The sequence below is a fragment of the Xenopus laevis genome, chromosome 5S (assembly GCF_017654675.1).
Source record: "Xenopus laevis strain J_2021 chromosome 5S, Xenopus_laevis_v10.1, whole genome shotgun sequence".
Lineage (NCBI taxonomy): Eukaryota > Metazoa > Chordata > Amphibia > Anura > Pipidae > Xenopus > Xenopus laevis.
The window spans coordinates 84,354,738-84,377,158 of NC_054380.1; the positions used below are offsets into that span (position 1 = coordinate 84,354,738).

Here is a 22,421-nt window from a genome sequence, read left to right on the forward strand (position 1 = left end):
TGGCAATTGACTTTCCCTAGACGTACTCCATGTCAGTACGTTACGGGATAGCCCCTCCTCCCTGCTCCAATTAGAAGGAACCTCCCCAAGCCTTTAAAAGGCCAACCACACCCACCTACCGGCGTCTTTTTTTTTCCTTCTCTTATGCTCTTGGCTTTGTTCTCTGAACAAAGGCCTCAATCATTAGAAGCAAATTTTTGTTTTTCTCTTTTACGCCTAGGAAAGCATTAGGCCTGCCCGGAAGGCGTCCTAGGGACAGGGGTTTTGGTCCATGGGACCTTTTTTCCCCCCAGCACACTACCTCAGACCTGGAGTCTTCTGAACTTCAGCTTTTGAATCAGGTAAGGCACTGAGGTGCAATGTTTGCTACTCCTTGTCTGCCTGTATTTCAGTTGCCTTCCTGTATTGCTATCAAGAGCATTGGGTGGCAGGTGCTTGTCCCCCCATTCGTGTGCCCTCCCGACCTGCCCAGAGGGCCTCAGGCGGCACTGGTGTATGTGGCCCCTACACCCCATTTTTACGAATGGGCGAGGGAGGTGGCAGGTAATTTAGGCTAATTAGTTAGGGGCCTGAACCTTACTGCCCCCTGTTACCTTTGTTTTATTTTTGTTTTAATGGGGGCAGGTCATGGCCAACTGCCTCCCTCAACAGACTTTCCTAAGGTGGAGGTAGTTTAAAATAATAATAAAAAATATAAAAAAAAAAAAAAAAAAAAAAAAAAGTTTCGCTATAGGCTTCATATTATAGCAAACTTGGGCCTGTGCAGGAAGCACCAACACTAATTATCCAATTCGCCTCAGTATAACCCACGCAGTTGCTTTGGGTTCCCTGCCTATGCAGACACCAGCTGAGTATAATCAACCCCCACTGAGTGCAGACACCAGCTGAGTATAATCAGGTCCAGCTAAAGCAAGTGGAGATGGCCCCGCCCACTCTCTAACTCAGCAAGCGAGGAAGCTGCAGCCTCAGGTAAGTCCTGCTGTTGTCAGTAAACTTGTGAGGCCTGTTTTCCCGTTAACAATAGTGTCCTGGAATTTGTGACATTAAAGGGTCTGCTTCCAGCCTTGCATAATGAGCAGCAGGTAAGGAGTGTGTCCATATGCTGTTCTGCAGTGTACTAAAGTCTAACTAACTGCTTGCAGGCTATATATTCATATGCTTATCTGCACTGTGCCTGGTTATGATTGTTTCCTGCCTGAAAGCACAAGCCATTTACAAATAGGACACCAGTAGCCCTATTGAATATGGATCACTGGGCTGGGGGGGCTGCTAGGCTCTGATATATACTTGCTATAAACATCAGATAATCCATAATATGTATTAAGCTATTTTTGTTCTGCATTCTATGTTTTGGCTATTGCTCACATAGAACAGGTAGCCATAATGGAGGTCGAGCAAAGGTCTGGCTGAATGCTAGGGCCCGATATAAGCTTGCTCTATGCAGCAGCTAATCTAAACTATGGACCTCATGTTTCCGTGATTGTACCTGTGCTCCTATTTTGTTCTACAGCTTAAGCTCTGGCTATTGCTCACAGGTAAAACGTGGCCCTACAGGATGTAGAGCACAGGTCTGGCTGGCTGCTAGGCCCTGAGACATGCTTGCTCGAAGCAGCAGCTAATCTAACTATGTATTTCATATTGCTGTGATTGTACCTGTGCTACTATTTTGTTATACAGCTTATGCTCTGGCTATTGTTTACAAAGAACACGTAGCCCTGTGAGATGTAGAGCACAGATCTGTCTTGCTGCTAGGTCCTGATACATGCTTGCTATAAGCAGCAGCTAACCTAACTATGTACTACAGGTTTTCTGCAGTTTACGATTTGGCTATTTCTCTCATGGAACAAGTAGCCCTAATGGATGTAGAGCACAGGCCTTTTGAGTTGCTAGGCCCTGAGATATGCTTGCCCTAAGCAGCAGCTAATATAAACTATGTATTTCATGTTACTGTGATTGAATCTGTGCTTATATTTTCTTCTGCAGTATATACCCTGGCTATGGCTCACCTGGAATAGGTAGCCCTAAGGTATGTAAAGCACAGGCCTGGGAACGGCTAGGGCCAGATTTACGCATGCCCTAAGCAGTAGCTAATATTTTATGTATTACATGTTGCGATGATCATATCGGTATGCTCCTATTCTCTGCAGTATGATATGCTCTAATTATTGCTCACCTTGAACCAGTAGCTCTAATAGATGTAGATCACTGGACTGGGTGGCTATGAAGGTCGGATATAGGTTTGCTCTGACTGCAGTTAACCTAAACTATGCATTACATGGGGTTGTAATTGTTTCTGGGGTACATTCAGGTTTAATCCAGATGACTACTGATAGGAATACCTACATATGAATGTCTTTTCATTCCATGGCATTGCTCCTGGGATAAGATATGGCTTAATAAATTAGACACTAGGCAATATTTTTTCCCGATGGCAGGTGAGCTTAACTTTGTCTTGATAAACACTACAGGAGTTCTGAAGCCTGTCTGTCATAAGGATTGCTGGGTTAACAATAACCACAGGTATGTACTACTTTTGGGACCATTGAATGTAAATTTTTCCAGATTCAGCAGCCTTGTATCACCGATCACTGCCTGAACGAATGGAGGACCAGATAATTGCTTTGCCCAGTCAATTGTGCAGTTTATTACTACCCACGCAGCTCGAGCTCTGGGGTCGGGTACTGTGCTCTACCAGGAGCTTAGGACTCTGACCGAGGTACATATTATTATCACATATTTTAATATATGCTTGCACCATGGCCCACATCCTGCAGGGGGATTCTACTGCCTTCAGAACAAATGCTCAATTAATGGATAAACTCCATAATACAACTGGTCTACCAAGCAACATATATGCTTGCATCTATAAGAGGGTCATAGGCAGGTGCATATATTTTAATACTAAGGCATGTATATGAGTGTGTATATATGTTTGCACAGATATCTATATATGATTTGTGTTCTTGGGATGGGTTCTTTTTTGGAACCAGAAACGTTGGCTCAATAAACCTATATTTTTATGCAACATATAGTATTTTTGAAGATTCCTGGAACAATCAGTACTTGAACTCTTCATCCATAAATTTCACTATAGCAGCCAGGACATCTGGCTAGTTTCTAGGGGTGCAACCTGTGGAAATTCCATATTCATAGGTTTAAGGAAGAACAAGGTATACAGTTCTCTATGCTTGGCTGAAGGATCCCCAGATGTATTTCTACCATTTTCTAGGGTGACTCCTTAGTGCCTCCTACAAATTAGAGAGGGGAGCCACTACCCAGTGTTATTCCTATACTATTTCTACTGATATTCTTAATGTCAGGATAGATGGGACATTTTATCTGCCAATACAGGGTGTCTATAGAGACAGGGTACACATACATATCAGGCCACTGGGAATTTGCATAAGGTATATATTTCAAACCAAGGGTTTTCAGGCTAAAGGAGTCTTCAAAGTGTCTTGTTAGTCCATAGAGATGACCTCTGTTCAAGTCTGGCCCAGGATAGGGATATTCTGCTTATACTACCTTATACTATTATCAAAACGGCTTTGTGACTTAAGGCTCTGTGTCCAGAAGGCACTTATTTTGGGCCCATTTATTTATTTTTTTCTTCAATTTCTCAATCCCCTAGTTAGTGGTTTTTTAGAATACAGGGCTGGCTGTTCTTCCACACCAGATAGGTAACTGATAGGACAGCAGATGGAGGCGTCCTAGGAGCGTTAATTATTTTCCCTCTCTATGTCTGTTCCCTCTTGGAACACCAGCAGTTTCGGATCTTCCTCCTTACAGTTACATACTGCAGTTGCTACTTGTCCTATTGTTTCGGCCGAAAATGTACTTGGCTCTTCTGAGCAGGATCATAGTCTTCCCTTAAGTGGGACGGTTGCAGTCATTACAGTAGAGTGTAATCTCTTACCATTTCCAGTCATTAATTTCATTGAGAATGAATTAAGGATATTTTATGTATCTGTCCTACAGGTTTGTCTAGCTTCAAATGGGAGGCTTGGAAGTATTTTTTTTTTTTTGTCTGTTTTGACCATGTCTGTCACATTATTCCCTATGCTAGGGGGATTACATTTACACCTGCTGAAAATTGTGTCTGAAACATTCGCACAGAGCTCAATGTCCAGGTAACTTCCAGATACAACACTCCTATTATCCTGGTTTGTTCTCGGATTCACATTCCTGCGCCACTCCTGATACATATGACCCAGCATGACTCTAGTAGATCAGAGGCCCTTCTGACACTTACTGGAACATCCATAGCGTCCCTCCAGTTCCAAGGTCAGCCTCAACGATTAAATGTGTAGTATAGTTGATTCCACATATAAATGGGTCCCTTATGGGTAGAGAGAACACAGGTTTGTGGGTGACTATAAACATTTATCCAGGGCATATAATCTGCCTCCATAAATCTTGGAATTAGTCCTTTAGTTGCACTGTGGTTATTGGGATCTGTAACCTTAGGGGTATTCAGTTATACCTCTCAGAGTAATAGGTTGGGTCAACCAACAGGGGCTCTTTCTTAGGTACTGGAGTTGCTCAACTCTTTACAGTTAATTGAGTCTGCCTCATCACAGGACCTTACACAGGGTAAGGAATTCTAATCCCAATTATTTTCTCAGGTACCCTTGTCTCCGATCTTTAGGATCTGCTTTCGGTTAGAACAGTTCTGACTAACATGCATTCTGATATGAAGATATTTATGGTACTGGCCTTGGGTACCTCAGGGTACATTGGATATCCTACATTTATGGATATATCCTAAGTAGATCATTTCTATATTGTGTCTGTTTTGGATTCTTACTCCTACCAAGTGTTTCTTACAGGTACCTTGCAATTTGCACTGAATTTAGGCATACATGTGATGAATGCTTTTTGGTGAGTAGGAGAGTAAGTATTTCAGCTTGCTGAATTCGCCTTTTACAGGACTGTCTTCCTCTCTCTCTCTCTCTCTTCTGGAGGGTGAAGTGGTGGTTAGTGAGCTAACTTGTTCCTCACTCTCAGTGGGCTAACATCTCTCTCTCGCGCTCTCTCTCTCTTTCTCTATAGTATATGCTATGCTATAGCTCTATTCTTAGCCTGGTGAACTTATTCTGGGGTTTTCACCTGGACTCTCTATATTAAGGTAAAGAGTTTGCATGATGGTGGACTATCTAGTCAGAGATACTCCTTTCCTTATTACAGTTTCTTCTTAAAGCATATTCCCTCCCATGGGATAACGTTAACTTGCTATGTCCCGTAACGTACTGACATGGAGTACGTCTAGGGAAAAAGGAAGATTATTTCATACTTACCGAGATCTTCCTTTCCTAGACGTACTCCATGTCAGTACACCCGCCCTTTCTTTTCCGGTAATTTAAGAGCTTGTTACAAAGACGCCGGTAGGTGGGTGTGGTTGGCCTTTTAAAGGCTTGGGGAGGTTCCTTCTAATTGGAGCAGGGAGGAGGGGCTATCCCGTAACGTACTGACATGGAGTACGTCTAGGAAAGGAAGATCTCGGTAAGTATGAAATAATCTTCCTTTTCCATGCATTTGGCTTGAGGAAAAACACCCACTGCTTCAATGCAATTGGCATGAGAAAAAATCCGGTAAAAAACATCATGTAAACATTACAGGGAGTTTCACATTTAACAATATATTTTTCAGGATCAAACACACAATAGAGAAATATGGTATTTTGCTTTTCAAACCAGTTGAACACATTCTCATGAACAGAGGTATCAACTTTCATACATGTGTCAAGTCAAGTAAAAATGTACCTGCCAGGAAGTTTTGAAAAATAAAGAACATGCCAAAGTGTTGGGAATCCTTCAGTGTTCCCCCAACATGCTATTACATACATTAGCATCTTGTACTTGGTTATGTTTTGCCCCTAATGCAAAAATATTAATTAAAAAAAATTGAATCACCCAGTAATATTTTGAATTGGCCTTCTGACATATGTAACTGTATATAGCTGAAAACTTCTCCTCTGGAGGACAGGACAGAATACTGACCTAACTGGGTATCAGATTATAAGACCACTATTCAATTTGAATGAAAAATTTATATTTTACTTAAATTCCAAGTTTCCCCATGGGCTTTTTGTGAGTTTTTATGTGCTAAACCATGAAATATTTTTTCTTATTGAAACCAATTTGATCCAGTAGGTGAACAGTTTGATGGACGAAGCCCTAGACAACTTAATTTGTCTCTGAACTCACTAGGTATTAAATATTAATCAAATCTGGAGCACATAGACTCTAAAACATGTTTCTGCATTTTTCTACAGCACCATAGTAATATCAATATAGAATTATAATAGTGCACAGAAAAGCAAAGTTATGAGAATAATTTAATTATACCACCAAACAAAACATCAAAGAATGTATTACTACAGAAAAGTACCGTATATACTCAAGTATAAGCCGAGTTTTTCAGCATCCAAAATGTGCTGAAAAAGTCCACCTCGGCTTATACTCGGGTCAGCGGGCAGCAGCTGAGATTGCAGTCACTTTTAATCATTCCTATACCAACAGTTCACTTGCGGAGAGACTGCAATATCGCACAGCGCCCTCTGTTGGTTATAGGAAAGAATAACAGTGCGCCCTCTGTTGGTTATGTGAAAGAATAACAGTGACTGCAATATCACACAGCGCCATCTGTTGGTTATATGAAAGAATAACAGTGCACCCTCTGTTGGTTATATGAAAGAATAACAGTGACTGCAATATCACACAGCGCCATCTGTTGGCTTTATGAAAGAATAACAGTGACTGCAATATCACACAGTACCCTCTGTTGGTTATATGAAAGAATAACAGTGACTGCAAAATCACACAGCGCCCTCTGTTGGTTATATGAAAGAATAACAGTGACTGCAATATCACACAGTGCCCTCTGTTGGTTATATGAAAGATTAATTGACTGCAATATCACACAGCGCCCTCTGTTGGTTATATGAAAGAATAACAGTGACTGCAATATCACACAGCGCCCTCTGTTGGTTATATCAAAGAATAACAGTGACTGCAATATCACACAGCGCCCTCTGTTGGTTATATGAAGGATTAACAGTGATGGCAATATCACACAGCACCCTCTGCACATGGTAGTGGGACAGTGGGACAATGCACACAGTAATCCGTTTGGCAATTCTCTGTCACCATCAACTTTGCAAAGAAGTCCGGTTGATCGCTTGGGGGGTCGCTTTGGCGGAATGTGTGCTGCTGGGAGACAGGGCTGTAGTTGTGTCTAGGCTTATACTAGAGTCAATAAGTTTTCCCAGTTTTCGTAGGTAAAATTAGGTACCTCGGCTTATACTCGGGTCGGCTTATACTTGAGTATATACGGTCATACCAGCAAACAAAAAAAGTGCAAAATCTTTGCTTCTTTGCCACAATGCTTATAAATAAATATGATTAAAATCAACACAATAATTTAGATGTCATTCCTAAAATAACTCCTCTATTGGAATTAGTAAAAGGAGACATATTGTGCCAGAAAAATCTCATGATTTATCACATGAAAACTCATGGATGAGATTCAATTCCAGGAGAAAAAACTTTTGTCCTAATTCAGTTTTTTTCCCATAGACTTCAACAGAGTTGAATTGAATCTGGCCAAATATGTCTCTCTCTAACTGAATCTTCTCTATGAGTTTCCACATGACAAACCTTTTTCTCAATGAATTGAATCTGGCCCATTGTGTGAAAAACAAGAATGTGCCTGTGCATTATACTCTTTTAAATATACAAGTAATGTGCTTATAAAAAGTAGTGTTTTGAGTTTGTTTATCAAAGATTTCTGCAAAATCCCTATTAGTCCTGCCCATCTGTTCCACTTCCTGCTGCCTCCTTTCCCAAGATATGCAGGGGAGCCGGTGGCACTCAGCACTGCACTAAGGACAGGAACAGATCAGCAGCTAGGCTGACCTGATAGGGGACCTGATTTTTCTTGTGTGCCTGCTGGGCTGTGATTGGTTATCCCCCTCCTACTGTGCTTCTGGCAGGCACAATTAGTACACTTCCACCCAATATTTTCCATATAATTCCTGAGCACCCCCCACTTTTTTCTCAGCACCCCCCACAACTGTAGGGTCTGTTTCCTGTTTTGCCACTGTGTAATTGTCTGAACAAGTTGCAACTTGTCATACCATTTTTGCCATTATAGTAAATAGAGTTTCTATGCTATCTTACTTCTCCCTTCACCTTTCCAGGACCTTTACATGTCTCTTCATACCCACTACCCTTACTTATACCTAATTAAGATGTTTCCTTTTGCATGTCCCTGTGGTTGACTGTGGTTTCTTCTTACCTCAAACAATATCTTGATTGCACTGTTGGCTATTTGTCATAGCTTAGCATTTTACAGTATATCATTCCTGCTGCTGATTGCTGCTGTTTGATACCATTAACAGCAATAAACAGATCTGCAAATCTTTAATGGGATAAGCAGAATAAATAAAATGTTATGTGATCAATCAGACAGAGAAGTATCATTTTCTTAAACCCAGAGTAGTATTTAGGGATACTGTCATGGGAAAAATGAATCAGTTAATAGTGCTGGTCCAGCAGAATTCTGCACTGAAATCCATTTCTCAAAAGAACAAACAGTTTTTTTTATATTCAATTTTGAAATCTGACATGGGGCTAGACATATTGTCAATTTCCCAGCTGCCCCAAGTCATGTGACTTGTGCTCTGATAAACTTCAATCACTCTTTACTGCTGTACTGCAAGTTAGAGTGATATCACCCCCTCCCTTTTTCCCCCCAGCAGCCAAACAAAAGAACAATGGGAAGGTAACCAGATAGCAGCTCCCTAACACAATATAACAGCTGCCTGGTAGATCTAAGAACAGCACTCAATAGTAAAAACCCATGTCCCACTGAGACACATTCAGTTACATTGAGAAGGAAAAACAGCAGCCAGAAAGCATTTCTCTCCTAAAGTGCAGGCACAAGTCACATGACTGGGTGCAGCTGGGAAATTGACAAAATGTCTAGCCCCATGTCAGATTTCAAAACTGAATATAAAAAAATCTGTTTGCTCTTTTGAGTAATGGAATTCAGTGCAGAATTCTTCTGGAGTAACACTATTAACTCATGCGTTTTGAAAAAAACATGTTTCCCGATGACAGGATCCCTTTATGTATCAATTTCTAATTGGAGAAGTGCAGAATATTCTACTTTTATTCATACACACATGTGCAATTGAATGCCATGTCTTACAAATGAAGAGGGGGTCACGGTGCATTGTGGACAAGAACATTGCAATTTGTCCAAGGTTTTTTACACTTTGCACCTATTTAAAAAAAAATAATTAAATAAAATTATGTTTTCAGTGGGGAACTTAAAAGTAGTTTCACTTAGAAAAGAGGGAGACAGCTACTTGATACATTAGTGTTAAATAAAAGTAAAGAAAGATATGGATATTGTCTGGTTCTATTTTCATGCAATAAATGATAAGTGCAGAGCGGGGCTGAAGGGCGATAACAAAAATCCTATTAGTGGAAGCCTGCAGACTTTAGGAATACTGGAGCATTTTCAGTAAGACAGCACTTGACAGAAGGTTAAAACAGAAGCGTCCGAGCCAGGTAGATTTTATTTAAAAAGCTTTTTACTAATCACAATTGAAGAGGAAAGGAAACTAGACTAATTAGAGATTTAGTGATTGAGAATAAGAACAGTTGAAAGTAATCTTTATACATTGCAGCAAAGATAGAATTGGATACTTGTGTGAATGAGCTGAATAGACACATTTTGATGATACGATTCATACATATTATGCATTTGAGTACACATTTGAAAAAAGCTAACTAATCACTATCTTTGCACTGAAAATATAGAGCTCTTTCAAACAGAGACAGAAAATGCTTGGCTTTGGTTTGTTTGTAAGTGCATTCCGTGTGCTGGCCATTTTGTATGCTCCAATGCGCAACACTGCAGGAGTTAACTGTCCCTAAGCTTCACTATAGTCACATGGCATTGAAATGCAGAGTGCAGATCATACTGGCATGTCCAATTCAGGTGCAGTTCACATAGCAATGACTGGGGTCAATAAGCTGCTACATTCCCTTGTGGTACAAAAAGCCACTACATAGGAAGGCGCTAACAAATGCCTATTGTAAGTCTGAATACTGTGAAATTAAATTTAGTTTTATTCTTGTTTCGTTCATGCAATAAATATATCAATAAAAAAGGTGACAAGTACCTACATACTGTAAATGCAGCACTATCTTTGCACCTTCCTGGTGAAACTAAAATATAGAGGGGCATTGGCTTAAATGACCAATACCTTATCATGCTATTATTGATTAAATATTGTATTTTCTAAACTTGTCTCTTTGTAAAGTTTAGTTGCTATCATTTGAAAAAACAGACTAATGTTAATTGTAAAAGGACTTTTTATTGTACCAACACTGCAGTTCTAAAATCAAATTTGCATTTAAAGATATTCTAGAATATGCCTTTAAATGTCTGTTGGTTTACTGCTTTAGAAAAGAAAATGAGCTGTGATATCACTAAGAATCTCCATGCATTGATTTGATCTGGAAAAACAGTCAGTATTTTCTTTTCTTTTAATGCTATATACTGTATGTTATAGTTCATAATAAGGCATCAAACCGCCTCTCCAAGGAATATTCCACAAAGATCATTAGCATTAACAAAACATTAAGGCCAATTTGGTGTAATACACAGTATGCTACCTTTTTATAACATTTTTACACTTGGTTTAACTGGCATCAGTAAACGATCTTTATTGGAACGCAACTTTTATAAAAGTTCAAAATGTTTCATAAACCATATTGGAGGAGAACCCGGTTCATTACTTCATATAATGGATATTACCAATGGCTTATTGCAATTATATTATATAGAGCCTGTGTTTTCAGTTGGCTTAATTGTTTTAAATCCGACTGGAACGATTTTTAGCTTCAGGGTAAGTGTGCATAAAGACATTATGTCACGTTTAGTTATGGGACCAACAATTACTGTAAATATTACCACTTTAGTGTCTACAGTTTAACATTATGTATGGTTTCCTGACATTATATATTATTATAATATATAATATATGACAGAGATCAATGTGTGAGATTAACCTTCTAAAAGGTTTATGCAGAAATAGGTATTTTGGAACCTATACTGCAAAGCCGGCTGCAGCTCAAACACTTCTATTTCTATCTCATACCATTCATAATAAGCATCTTAGAATTTCACTAGCATATTCTCAGGATCTCACTGACTGATACAATAGTTTTTATTTATACCAGGGTTTCTTAAGCTTTTTCTCAAGGCACTCAAATTATTGTTATTATTATTTGTTTTAAATCAACTTTAAAAAAGACCCAAATGTAAAAATATCTTAAATGTACATCTCCCATTGATTTCTAAAGACAATAATCAGGTTTAAGCTGCCAAATGTTTTTCACTGTTTTTTTTTTAACTTTTTTGTAAAATTAATACATGGCAAAAATTCGATTTAGGAAAACTCCAATTTGAAAATATTAGAGATTACTATTTTTTGCAGCAATGTATTTTACTGTTTATTTTTAGTTTAATGTACACAGTTTCTAGTTATACTGTATGTATCTAAATTTGAAACTTTTCTCTTCGCAACTCCTGACCAACTCTTCACTTCCAAGCACAAACATTTTCTTCTGACTGTAGATGATCCAGCATCCTTTATTTTTCTAGGCTTGCTACTTACTTTTGTTACTTGAATACTGAGGATTTTTGGTGGCTCTAAAATATTGTTTTGAGAAGTGTACAGTGCTTGGTTGTAGTTTGTTAACAAAGCCTCCTGACAATACCTGTGTAACTGAGCAGAATGGTTGAATCAATCTGTGCTATCTGTAAGAGTGCTGAATCTGTTTGTCTGTATTATCAGGTCCGGATTTGTGGAAAGGCCACCTAGGCCAGGGCCTAGGGCGGCAGGATTTTAGGGGGGCGGCATGCTGTACAACCACACCCACATTGGTTCAAAAGCACTGAGGATGCACTGGAGATACAATCATTTTTTGGGGACATACCAGATGTATAATTTCAGATCTGTGAAAAATTGAAAAATTGCAATATTAACAGTAATTTTTTATGTGAGCACTAGACACTAACAAGATACACAGTTGAGTTTTAAACACAGTGAATTTTATTAGATATTTTTGGCTTTAATGCTTATATCTATCAGATATCTGTGGCGATTATGCTTATTTTTATAGTGACTAGTTTTAGTCAATATTTATTGCACTGTTCACTTTAAATGTGACCACACTTCCCTCCACTCTAGGAGGTGTCTGGAGAGCTCTAACCTGCAATAACACAGCCCTTTTACCTTTCCTAGGGAACTCCTCTCTCAGCTGCCACTTAATTACTTGGCTGGGGGATATTAACCCTATCTGAGCTTAGTATTCCTCTGCAACCCATATAATGCAGTTTAAATACACACTTTTATATGCACTTTCCTCCAAGACAGTGGTGTTATGTACGAGATAGGGTCTGTAGGTTTGTTCTTAAAGGAATGGTTAATGGTCTCAAATTTGGTGACAGGTTTTGGTCGATTTGCTTCCATTTAGAAATTACTGGATTTAAAACACTAATAACTTAAAACTGCCACAAACAAATGTGTCCACAAGCATTTTTTTCCTTCTGAAGCTCTTGCGATGCATTGTAATCATTAACCAGTCTTTGACTATTAAACTCTGATGGCCAATTGATAGAAAGAGTTCTGAGACCAATCCTCCACCACTGGTTATGACTGAGGTGAGAGACTCTGGAAATATTCATTTGGTTTTTGCTGCTTTCTGAGCAGACTTTGTGACTTTGCCAGATCCTGCTGCCTTCTTTTCCACTGCCTTGATGACTCCTACGGCAACAGTCTGCCTCATGTCAAGGACAGCAAAACGACCAAGAGGAGGGTAGTCTGAGAAGCTCTCCATGCACATTGGCTTTCCTGGGATCATGTCAACAATGGCAGCATCTCCAGACTTCAGGAATTTGGGATTGTCTTCCAGTTTCTTACCAGAACGGCGATCAATCTTCCAGCTCAGCAAACTTGCAAGCAATGTGAGCAGTGTGGCAATCCAACAAAGGGGCATATCCAGCACCAATCTGGCCTGGGTGATTCAGGATGATAACCTGTGCGGTAAAAGAACCAGCTTCCATTGGTGGGTCATTCTTGCGGTCACCAGCAACGTTTCCATGACGGACGTCCTTCACGAAAACGTTCTTGACGTTAAAGCCGACGTTGTCACCGGGTACGGCCTCAGTAAGGGCTTCATGGTGCATTTCAACAGATTTCACTTCAGTTGTTACATTAACAGGGGCAAAGGTAACCACCATGCCTGGTTTAATGACACCAGTTTCCACACGACCAACTGGTACAGTACCAATAACGCCAATTTTGTAGACATCCTGCAGAGGCAAACGGAGAGGCTGATCAGTTGGGCAACTAGGTGGCAGAATGCAGTCAAGAGCTTCCAGCAGGGTAGTTCCACTGCCAGATCCCTCTTTACGGGTGATTTTCCATCCCTTAAACCATGGCATATTGGGGCTAGGCTCAAGCATGTTGTCACCGTTCCATCCAGAAATAGGTACAAAGGCAACAGTGTCAGCGTTGTAACCAATCTTGTTGATGTATGTGCTGACTTCCTTTACAATTTCCTCATATCTTTTCTGGTTGTATGGGGGTTCAGTGAAATCCATCTTGTTAATACCAACGATCAGCTGTTTTACACCCAGTGTGTAGGCAAGGAGGGCATGCTCATGGGTTTGTCCATTCTTTGAGATACCAGCTTCAAATTCACCAACACCAGCAGCAACAATCAGGACAGCACAGTCAGCCTGAGAAGTACCAGTGATCATGTTCTTGATGAAATCTCTGTGTCCAGGAGCATCAATGATAGCGACATAGTATTTGCTGGTCTCAAATTTCCACAGGGAGATGTCAATGGTTATACCACGTTCACGCTCGGCCTTCAGTTTGTCCAAGACCCAGGCATACTTGAAGGAGCCTTTTCCCATCTCAGCAGCTTCCTTCTCGAACTTTTCGATGGTTCTCTTGTTGATACCACCACATTTGTAGATCAGATGTCCAGTTGTTGTGGACTTTCCAGAATCTACGTGTCCAATGATATATATAGTCAGAATCCAACTTCCTGCTTTTCAGCTTTCTAACTCTGAGTTCGTCAGCGACTTGAAGGGGGACCACATGGGACTTAACTGTTCAGTGAGTTTGCAATTGATCTTCAGCATTCAGCTCAGATTCAAAAGCAAAGAGTTATGGCCCATGTGCCCCCCCCTTAAGTCACTGACTGGTTACTGCTTGGTCACCAGGGTAACCAGTTAGTGGAAACCAAGAGAGCTGAAAAGCAGTAAGAATTGTTCTGGCTATTATGTTAGACATCCCGCCTTTATACATTACATGTTTGGATAACTAACTATATTAGAAACATTTTTTATTTTGCACAGCCTATCCATTTACCTAGTTTTTATTTTTACACTGAACAATTCCTTTAAGTTGAATTTGGATGTAAGTTGAAACATACATTTACTTATTAAATGCAACTTAGACAGATGTTTTCCTTAACATAGTATTTATTTTTACTTTTCTGTGCATATTTATTTGTACATTTCTGTGCTCTGCAGTAGACAACACACACCAGAGGGGATTCACAAGCCCAAATCCCCAAGATCAGAGGAAGGTTCAGTCTTTTTTCAGGAATTTGGGCTACCTCGATTGAAGGTCAGTGGGTTCTGGAAGTCATTCTCTGGAATTTCATCAGTTACCCAAAAGAGATTACTTTCTTCCATCACAGCTGTCATCCAGTCAAATAAAAAGGCAAGCATTAAAGGATTATCTGCAATGACTAAAACTCTTGGGGGCAATTGTCAAAGTACCACAGGAACAGCTACATAAAGGGTTTTATTTCCCATTATTTCTAGTCAAGGAGGACTTATGCCTGTATTAGATCTCAGAGCTTTCAACAAATGAATATTAGTAAGAACATTCAGAATGGAACCCTTACAAACAATAATGAAGATGGTTCAGCCGAACGACTGGAAGGACCATAGATTTGGGAGATGCAAATCTGCATATACTGATCAGAAGAGGTCATCAGAAATTTGTGAGAATTTCTACAGATATTGGCCATTTTCAGTTTTCAAGTCTTCCATTTGGCCAAGCAAAAGAAAGCAGTATTAGAAGGATATTTAATTATCTGGACAATCTGATAGTGTTGTCCTCTTGGCAGAGGAAGATAGTAATTCAGAGGTTGCAGAGTCCTGGTTGGGTCATAAATTATCAGAAAAGTCATCCAATGCTAACCCATCCAACATTTGACTGTCCAGTGTTGGATTTATTCGCTTTGCCAGAAAATACAAAGCTATGAAGGTTCTTCTCAAGAGAGTTCTGCATCAAACCAGAAAACATAGATGCCCTAGCATGTCCTTGCCCAGACCAGTTACTGTACATGTTTCCACCTGTACCTCTGATTTAACTATTGCCAATATTGACCATGTCACCCATGGTTTCCACTGTTGGATTGTGATCATCCATGGCCACTGCCACAGTGATCAGATTTACTGAAACAGGGTGAAGTCTTTCACCCAGGCCCTAAGAAACTGATGGCATGGAGAATGAGAGGAGACAGTTAAGAGAACAGAGTCTATCTGAGGTGGTCATAAATATGCTGCAAAAAGCCAGAAAACAGTCAAGAAATAAGACATATTCTAGGATTTAGCAATAAGGAAGAGCTTGTGTTCTCCTGATACTGTATTCTTTTGAAGATGAGAGCTTTAGTTTCTTAGAAGTTATCTATTTAGAAAAAAATGGTGTAACCTTTTCAAAACTGTGTTACGTTTAGTCATAAAATGTTTTTTTTTCTATTTGTGGATTGGTGGGATTGGTATAAGATTTTAAGTTAAAGAGCAACTCTAATACATTATGGTGCTAGCTTAGTCATCGCTCACAATCAAGCTTTGTTTTTTAACTATGGAGCCTGAATATCTAATATGTACAGTATATAATTAACAAAGGGCTGAATTACCTGTTTTATCTGTTTTCTTTTTATGAATGGGTATCATAGAAGGTGCATGATCTTGACCAGCAGCATTGGCATTCGTATCTATGTACTTAAAGAAAATTAGTCATAAACTCTAGGAAGCAAATTGCAGAAGACTGTCACAAGACTGAAATTACAGTGTCTTCAATGCTGTCTGATTAACTCTCATTGTCGGCTTTAGAAAAGCTGTATTGCTGAAATACAGGTACTCCCCTAGCAAATGCCATTATTTTCTAAACACAATACGTTACATAACTTTATCACATATCTGGAAAATAAACAATTATAAAATGGATTTATGCAGAGGATCCTTTTTTCATTACTTTTTGATTACAATGATGTTTCATCAAAATTAAATCAGACTGACTTTAATTTCAGTATGACATACTGACTAAATGACTGACTGGCAGTCCAATGGGACTGCATCTTCAAACTACTATACATCAAAGTAACTTTGCCACTGGAGAATGCTAAAGCCTCAAATCTAAATACTGTATGCTCCTGTCTTGTGTTTTGTAAAAAAAAAAAAAAAAAATTAAGTAAGTGGTGGCATATAATTCAATGGGCAATGCAAGTGTATCTGCTGCATTTTTAGTTAGGAATGACACATATATGCAGGAATAAAATAGAAGTCATGCAAAATGTTAAAACGTTTCCATTGTGCATAGTTATTATAGGTTTGTGAACCAGCAAATGTATTTAGACACCCATCTGCCAGCCGAACTTAGACTGTAGCACCTGTAACAACTTCAAACTAATTTTAAACCATAAGAAATATGCAATACCAATTTTATCTATAATACCAGTATATTATATTGTGAAATGCATATTCAGGTCTTAATACTGCAATTGTTTTTCATTTATGACATTTATTACATTGCCAATACATGCAATGATTTACATTTTAGCTAAAATCTTTGAAATTATTATTTTTTACTTTTTATTTGCTGCTATACTATGAAACTGAACTTGATTCATATGGACTGCACTATTCTCCCATTGTTCTTTCAACAATTGACAGTAAATGCATTCACAAACATTGTTGTCAGCCATCTATTCACCGAGTACATACAAGTGGAAGAGTGCTTAAACAGGCCATTGATGATGTGGTTGACTTTTTTACAGCCAGATAATGCTAGAGAAACTGTGTATAGCATAGTCATACATTCTCATTATACAGTATGCAGAGGAGATTGATATATTAGTTAATTTATTGCTAGGAACACCACAATTGCAATTATTTAAAATGGCGGAAATTATTACACAAAAAAACTTTTCTGGACATATATTTTTGCAACTCTATTAAACAACATTAATTACGGTGCGTTAAATGCACAGGAATGGCCTAAATTACAAACAAGTTAATCTTGTAATTCTATACATATATAAAAGGCACACATTTGTTTCAGACATTGTAAGTAAAGCAAAATGGTAACTCTGAATTTCCTTCCAAGACCAGAGATGCCTTTTTTCCTTATAATGATGGAAACATACAGTTATCAAAGAAGACAAAACACATTATCATGGCCACAAAATAACTGGCATGTCATTAAACTGCTCCTCATTGGTTAAATTACAAACTGATTGAATAAATACAGTTTCTTCCTCCATGGACGAAAAGTTAATTTGGTGGCTACTATTGATAGACTAAAGGCTAATTGAAATAGGCAACAGTGGCCAGCTGTGAGGCTATCAGCAGACTCACAGGCTAACAAGCAGATACATATTGGTTGTTTTGCAAATGGTAAACATGCCCTGGTTTTTAAATGCTAACTTTAAAGAGGGGAAAATTGCTTATGTCAGGATACTGCTTTCCAAAGGTCTATAACTACCTTGAATTTTTTGTTATGATGCTTCTAAGTACACTAACATTGAATGTAAAATGTTCATGTATTCTTGGAACAGAAAGTTCAGACAGGTCAAGCATAAAACTAAACCAAAAGATCAGATCAGAGTGTTTAACTGCTCAAAGCATGCCAACGCATTTTGACATATACAATATATCTGACATATGGTATCATCTTTGGTATATGTGTTAGTGTTTAGGAGCATGTTACTGACGGTAAGAAAAGCTTTACTGATTGAGAAGAACATCGGACTGCTAGGAATCCTCCTTTACAAGGACCAAAGGGTTTAAAATAAATGCAAAGCCCCATGTATTTTGGTACTTTGATAGGCACTTACGGGAAAATGTAATAAACAAAGAGAACAAAACACATTTGGGAATAAAAATTTGCATGTTGCAATGTAATATATTACCTTAGGCTTTTATTGCATTGTGAATCTTAATTGCAAATTGCAAACTTTAAAGCACCTGCTAGGAGCAAATGTGACATCTTTTTTATTAAGAAGTTTTATTACATACACTGCACACTATCGCAAACTATAAAATTCACAATTGCTATCCTACTTTTGTGTGAAGGGCAAAGTGTTTGCAAAAGCACAACTGTTCACATTGTGAACATTTATTTGCATTGCAAACGAATTGCAGATAACTTTTGCATTAGCAACCTATTTTACATTCTCGCAATATTACTGCTTCATTACTATTGCTATGTTTGTGTAAATATTACTGAAACCTAAGGGGTCACTTACACAGTGCACCATGCTCTTTGCACTTCTGTATAGTTTTGCTCCGCACCACTGTGTCTGTTCCAAATTGATCCCTGTCGCACCTACTGACACAGATGAACTTTGGAGCTACTGTACCTAAAACAGCATCAATAGATGCAGCACACGTCACTCTTGCACTGAACATGACGCCAAATGGACTTAGAGAAAAGCACAGTTACTGTACTTATGGTGTAAGCACAATTGCATTAATTTTGACTCATCAACCACAATTGTGTCAGGCACAGCGCCCCTTGCAATCACAATGTTGCTGGAATTCTGGGAAAAACACTATATTATGGCAAAAAAAATAAAAACAGCAATTATGCTCATAATTGTACTTTACTCACAGCCCTTGCAGATGTAAATGAGCTCTCTAGTAAGTTATTTTTAATTGGGTGTGTTTGATGAACAGTTTTTGCTATTATCTGGTGTTTAAAGTTGACATATTGAAGCTATCAGGTTATTTGTGTGTGATTGGAGGGGGCACCTTATGTTGTTTTCCATTTTAAGTTTCCATTTACAAGGTTGTGACCAAAAGTTATTTACAATAACTTTCTACATTTATTTTGGTTTATGCTTGGATGAGATTTAAGAGATTACAGTGTGTTTATTTTAAATCCTCAACATACCTTGAAAATGCCCAATTAGACAATACAGATTCCCTAACCAAACATTACTTTACAAAACAAATTATTATTGACAAACTAGACACTTTTATTTTGATTGCTTAAACTACATTTCTAGGAATATCCTGGTAAAATGAAAAATTATTTTAAGCACAGTATAGGGAATTGTTCATTTTGGAATATTGCTCAAATGGGAAATAATGTTTTCTTACTGAAAAAATCAGTAGCAATAATAAAAATGTCTAAAAACAACACACACAAGTATGTGAGAGGCTGTAATTACAGTGCATGTAGGCTTGATATTAGCTTTTAAATTGGAATTTTCAAATGTTTAAAACACAACACACAGGAAGCAACAGAGAGAGAAAGAGAAACGTCCATCTTATAACTAAAACACACTACAATATTGAATACTGTTCTTTTGTAGCCCAGTGATTTAGAAAATACACTGTTATATTTTTGTTGACTACTTGAAGGCTGTAAAGTCTGGTTCACGTACAACAGAATATTTTGCTTTTGTGCCAAGCCCTGCATGCATGGGTACCAATTGCAAGGGAAGACTAAGGGGCCGATCCACTAAGCTCGAGTGAAGGATTCGAATGAAAAAAATTCGAATTTCGAAGTATTTTTTTGGTACTTCGACCATCGAATTGGTTAAATTCGTTCGAATACGAACGAAATCGAACGAATCGAACGAAAAATCGTTCGACTATTCGACCATTCGATAGTCGAAGTACTTTCCCTTTAAAAAAAACTTCGACCCCCTACTTCGGCAGGTAAAACCTACCGAAGTCAATGTTAGCCTATGGGGAAGGTCCCCATAGGTTTGCTAACCTTTTTTTGATCGAAGGATTTTCCTTCGATCGTTGGATTAAAATCCTTCGAATCGAATCCTTAGATCGATCGATCGCAGGATTAGCGCTAAATCCTTCGACTTCGATATTCGAAGTCGAAGGATTTCAATTCGAGGGTCAAATTTCGAAGTATTTTTAACTTCGAAATTCGACCCTTAGTGAATCTGCCCCTAAAACTTTTTTTTAGTCTTTAGTTGAAAAAATAACAGTAAAAAACATAAAAATCAAATGTGCTTATAACTGCATTGGCATCTTTACAAATCAGTAGTAATTGAAAACGTATGTTCTCTTTCTATGCATTGTAACTCACATTTGTGAACTTTGTGAATAGTAATATAGATTATTCTGCATTATCTCTTTTCCAGAATGCTGGTATAGTCTCATCTTTGAAGTTCCCTCCTGTAATTATTTTTGCAAGCTGGGCCATTGGTTAAACTTGTATAGCAAATTCCAAAATTTTCCCTTATACAAGTCATGGTTTCTCTCTGGTCATGATGTCTGCATATGATTTTTTTATATGCATAACTTCCATTAACATCCCCCAAAACTGGAAGCAATACCATGACCAGAAAGTACATTACTGAAAGCTAAATCCTTTTTAATCAAAATCTTTTCTTTTGAGCCAAGCTATATTTTCAGTGGGAAAGATAATTTAAAAGTACTGCAAGAGTGTCTGATGGTTTCAGAGCTGGTTAAAAAACAAGGGAATAAAGCTAAATAAAATGCTTAACAAGCTTTGCGATCCATATGGCCTTAGAGATCTCTTTATTTTTTATCTCTATGGGACCGATTCATTTTCCTGTGCTGCAGTTTTTCTACACATAACATGAGATGCTGCCTAATGCATTAAACACATTTTTTTCAGGTCGTAGGGACTGATGTATCAGATTTCAGTAAAACATTACTCATCCTATTTAATAATTCGTTTTCCATGCTGGAATAATTGTTGTAGCATAGACAAAAATAGCAGCAATATACAAAAAGGATTAATGAGTCATTGAATAGTTATAGATCAGTGCTGCTGAGCTCTAACACCTTATAGGGCAGAATGGTGTTCAACTATTGAAAGCAGTCATACACACTTTGAATAATTAAAAACATTGATCTGCATTGATACTTTTTATTTGCTACATTTATTCAAAATATACTATTAAACTCTAAAATAATACATTTCATTAGGGGGCCGATTCACTAACTTCGAGTGAAGGATTCGAAGTAAAAAAACTTTGAATTTCGAAGTATTTTTTGGGCTACTTCGACCATCGAATGGGCTACTTCGTCCCTCGACTACGTCTTCGAATCGAAGGATTCGAACTAAAAATCGTTCAACTATGCGACCATTCGATAGTCGAAGTACTGTCTCTTTAAAAAAAACTTCGACCCCCTAGTTCGCCATCTAAACTCAATGTTAGCCTATGGGGAAGGTCCCCATAGGCTTGGCTAACTTTTTTTGATCGAAGGTTATTCCTTCGATCGTTGGATTTAAATCCTTCGAATCTTTCGATTCGAAGGATTTAATCGTTCGATCGAAGCAATAATCCTTAGATTGTACGATCGCACTATTTGCGCTAAATCCTTCGACTTCGATATTCGAAGTCGAAGGATTTCAATTCCCAGTCAAATATCGAGGGTTAATTAACCCTCGATATTCGACCCTTAGTGAATCAGCCCCTAAATGTTATACACTATAAACACGTTACACGATGAAGAATACATAGATAGATATGATGTTGCAAAAATTAGAAATAAGCACTACCCTGCATCTCAACTTTGACCTCTCTCATTCAGTGTAATCACTTACAGTATTTCAAATTGGCTCATGCTAATTTTAACCTGTTTAGATAAGAGATGCTTCAGTATTATCTCTATTACTTACAGTGTGTATTTGTTCTTACATTATTCATAAGGAACATCAATACACTATCACCTACATTCTAATTAATCTTGCTATCATAGTTATTGTTTACTGGTAATTAATGATAAATAACTTGATTCGTTGTTGATAGGATAATGAATTCCAATAATTGCAATATTTTCCAATAGCATTTTATAATTATACAAGTTTTAATGATGATTTAGTTTATAATTTTGGAGGTTATTTATTAAAATCGAAAATATTTTATTATTTTCTGAAAGAGACTCCAACCAAATCCGCTTGGGGTTTTTCCCCTTATTTACTGTATCAATACATTTTCCTGAAAATTTCCAGTGCAGGAAAATACTCAAAATAATTGTGAAAATTTGAATCATACAAATTTTTCCAGATTTGATGGCCAAAGGCTAAG

The 22,421-nt window shown here is 38.0% G+C and overlaps 1 protein-coding gene and 1 pseudogene across 2 annotated transcripts in view; one reads left to right on the forward strand and one right to left on the reverse strand.

The window, feature by feature from the left end:
- Positions 1 to 22,421, forward strand: part of LOC108717438 (CUB and sushi domain-containing protein 1) — a 786,063-nt gene that overhangs the window by 336,117 nt on the left and 427,525 nt on the right. The window lies entirely within an intron of this gene.
- Positions 12,507 to 14,121, reverse strand: LOC108717369 (annotated as a pseudogene). The gene has a single exon (XR_001935846.2). The product of XR_001935846.2 is annotated as an elongation factor 1-alpha, somatic form-like (transcript).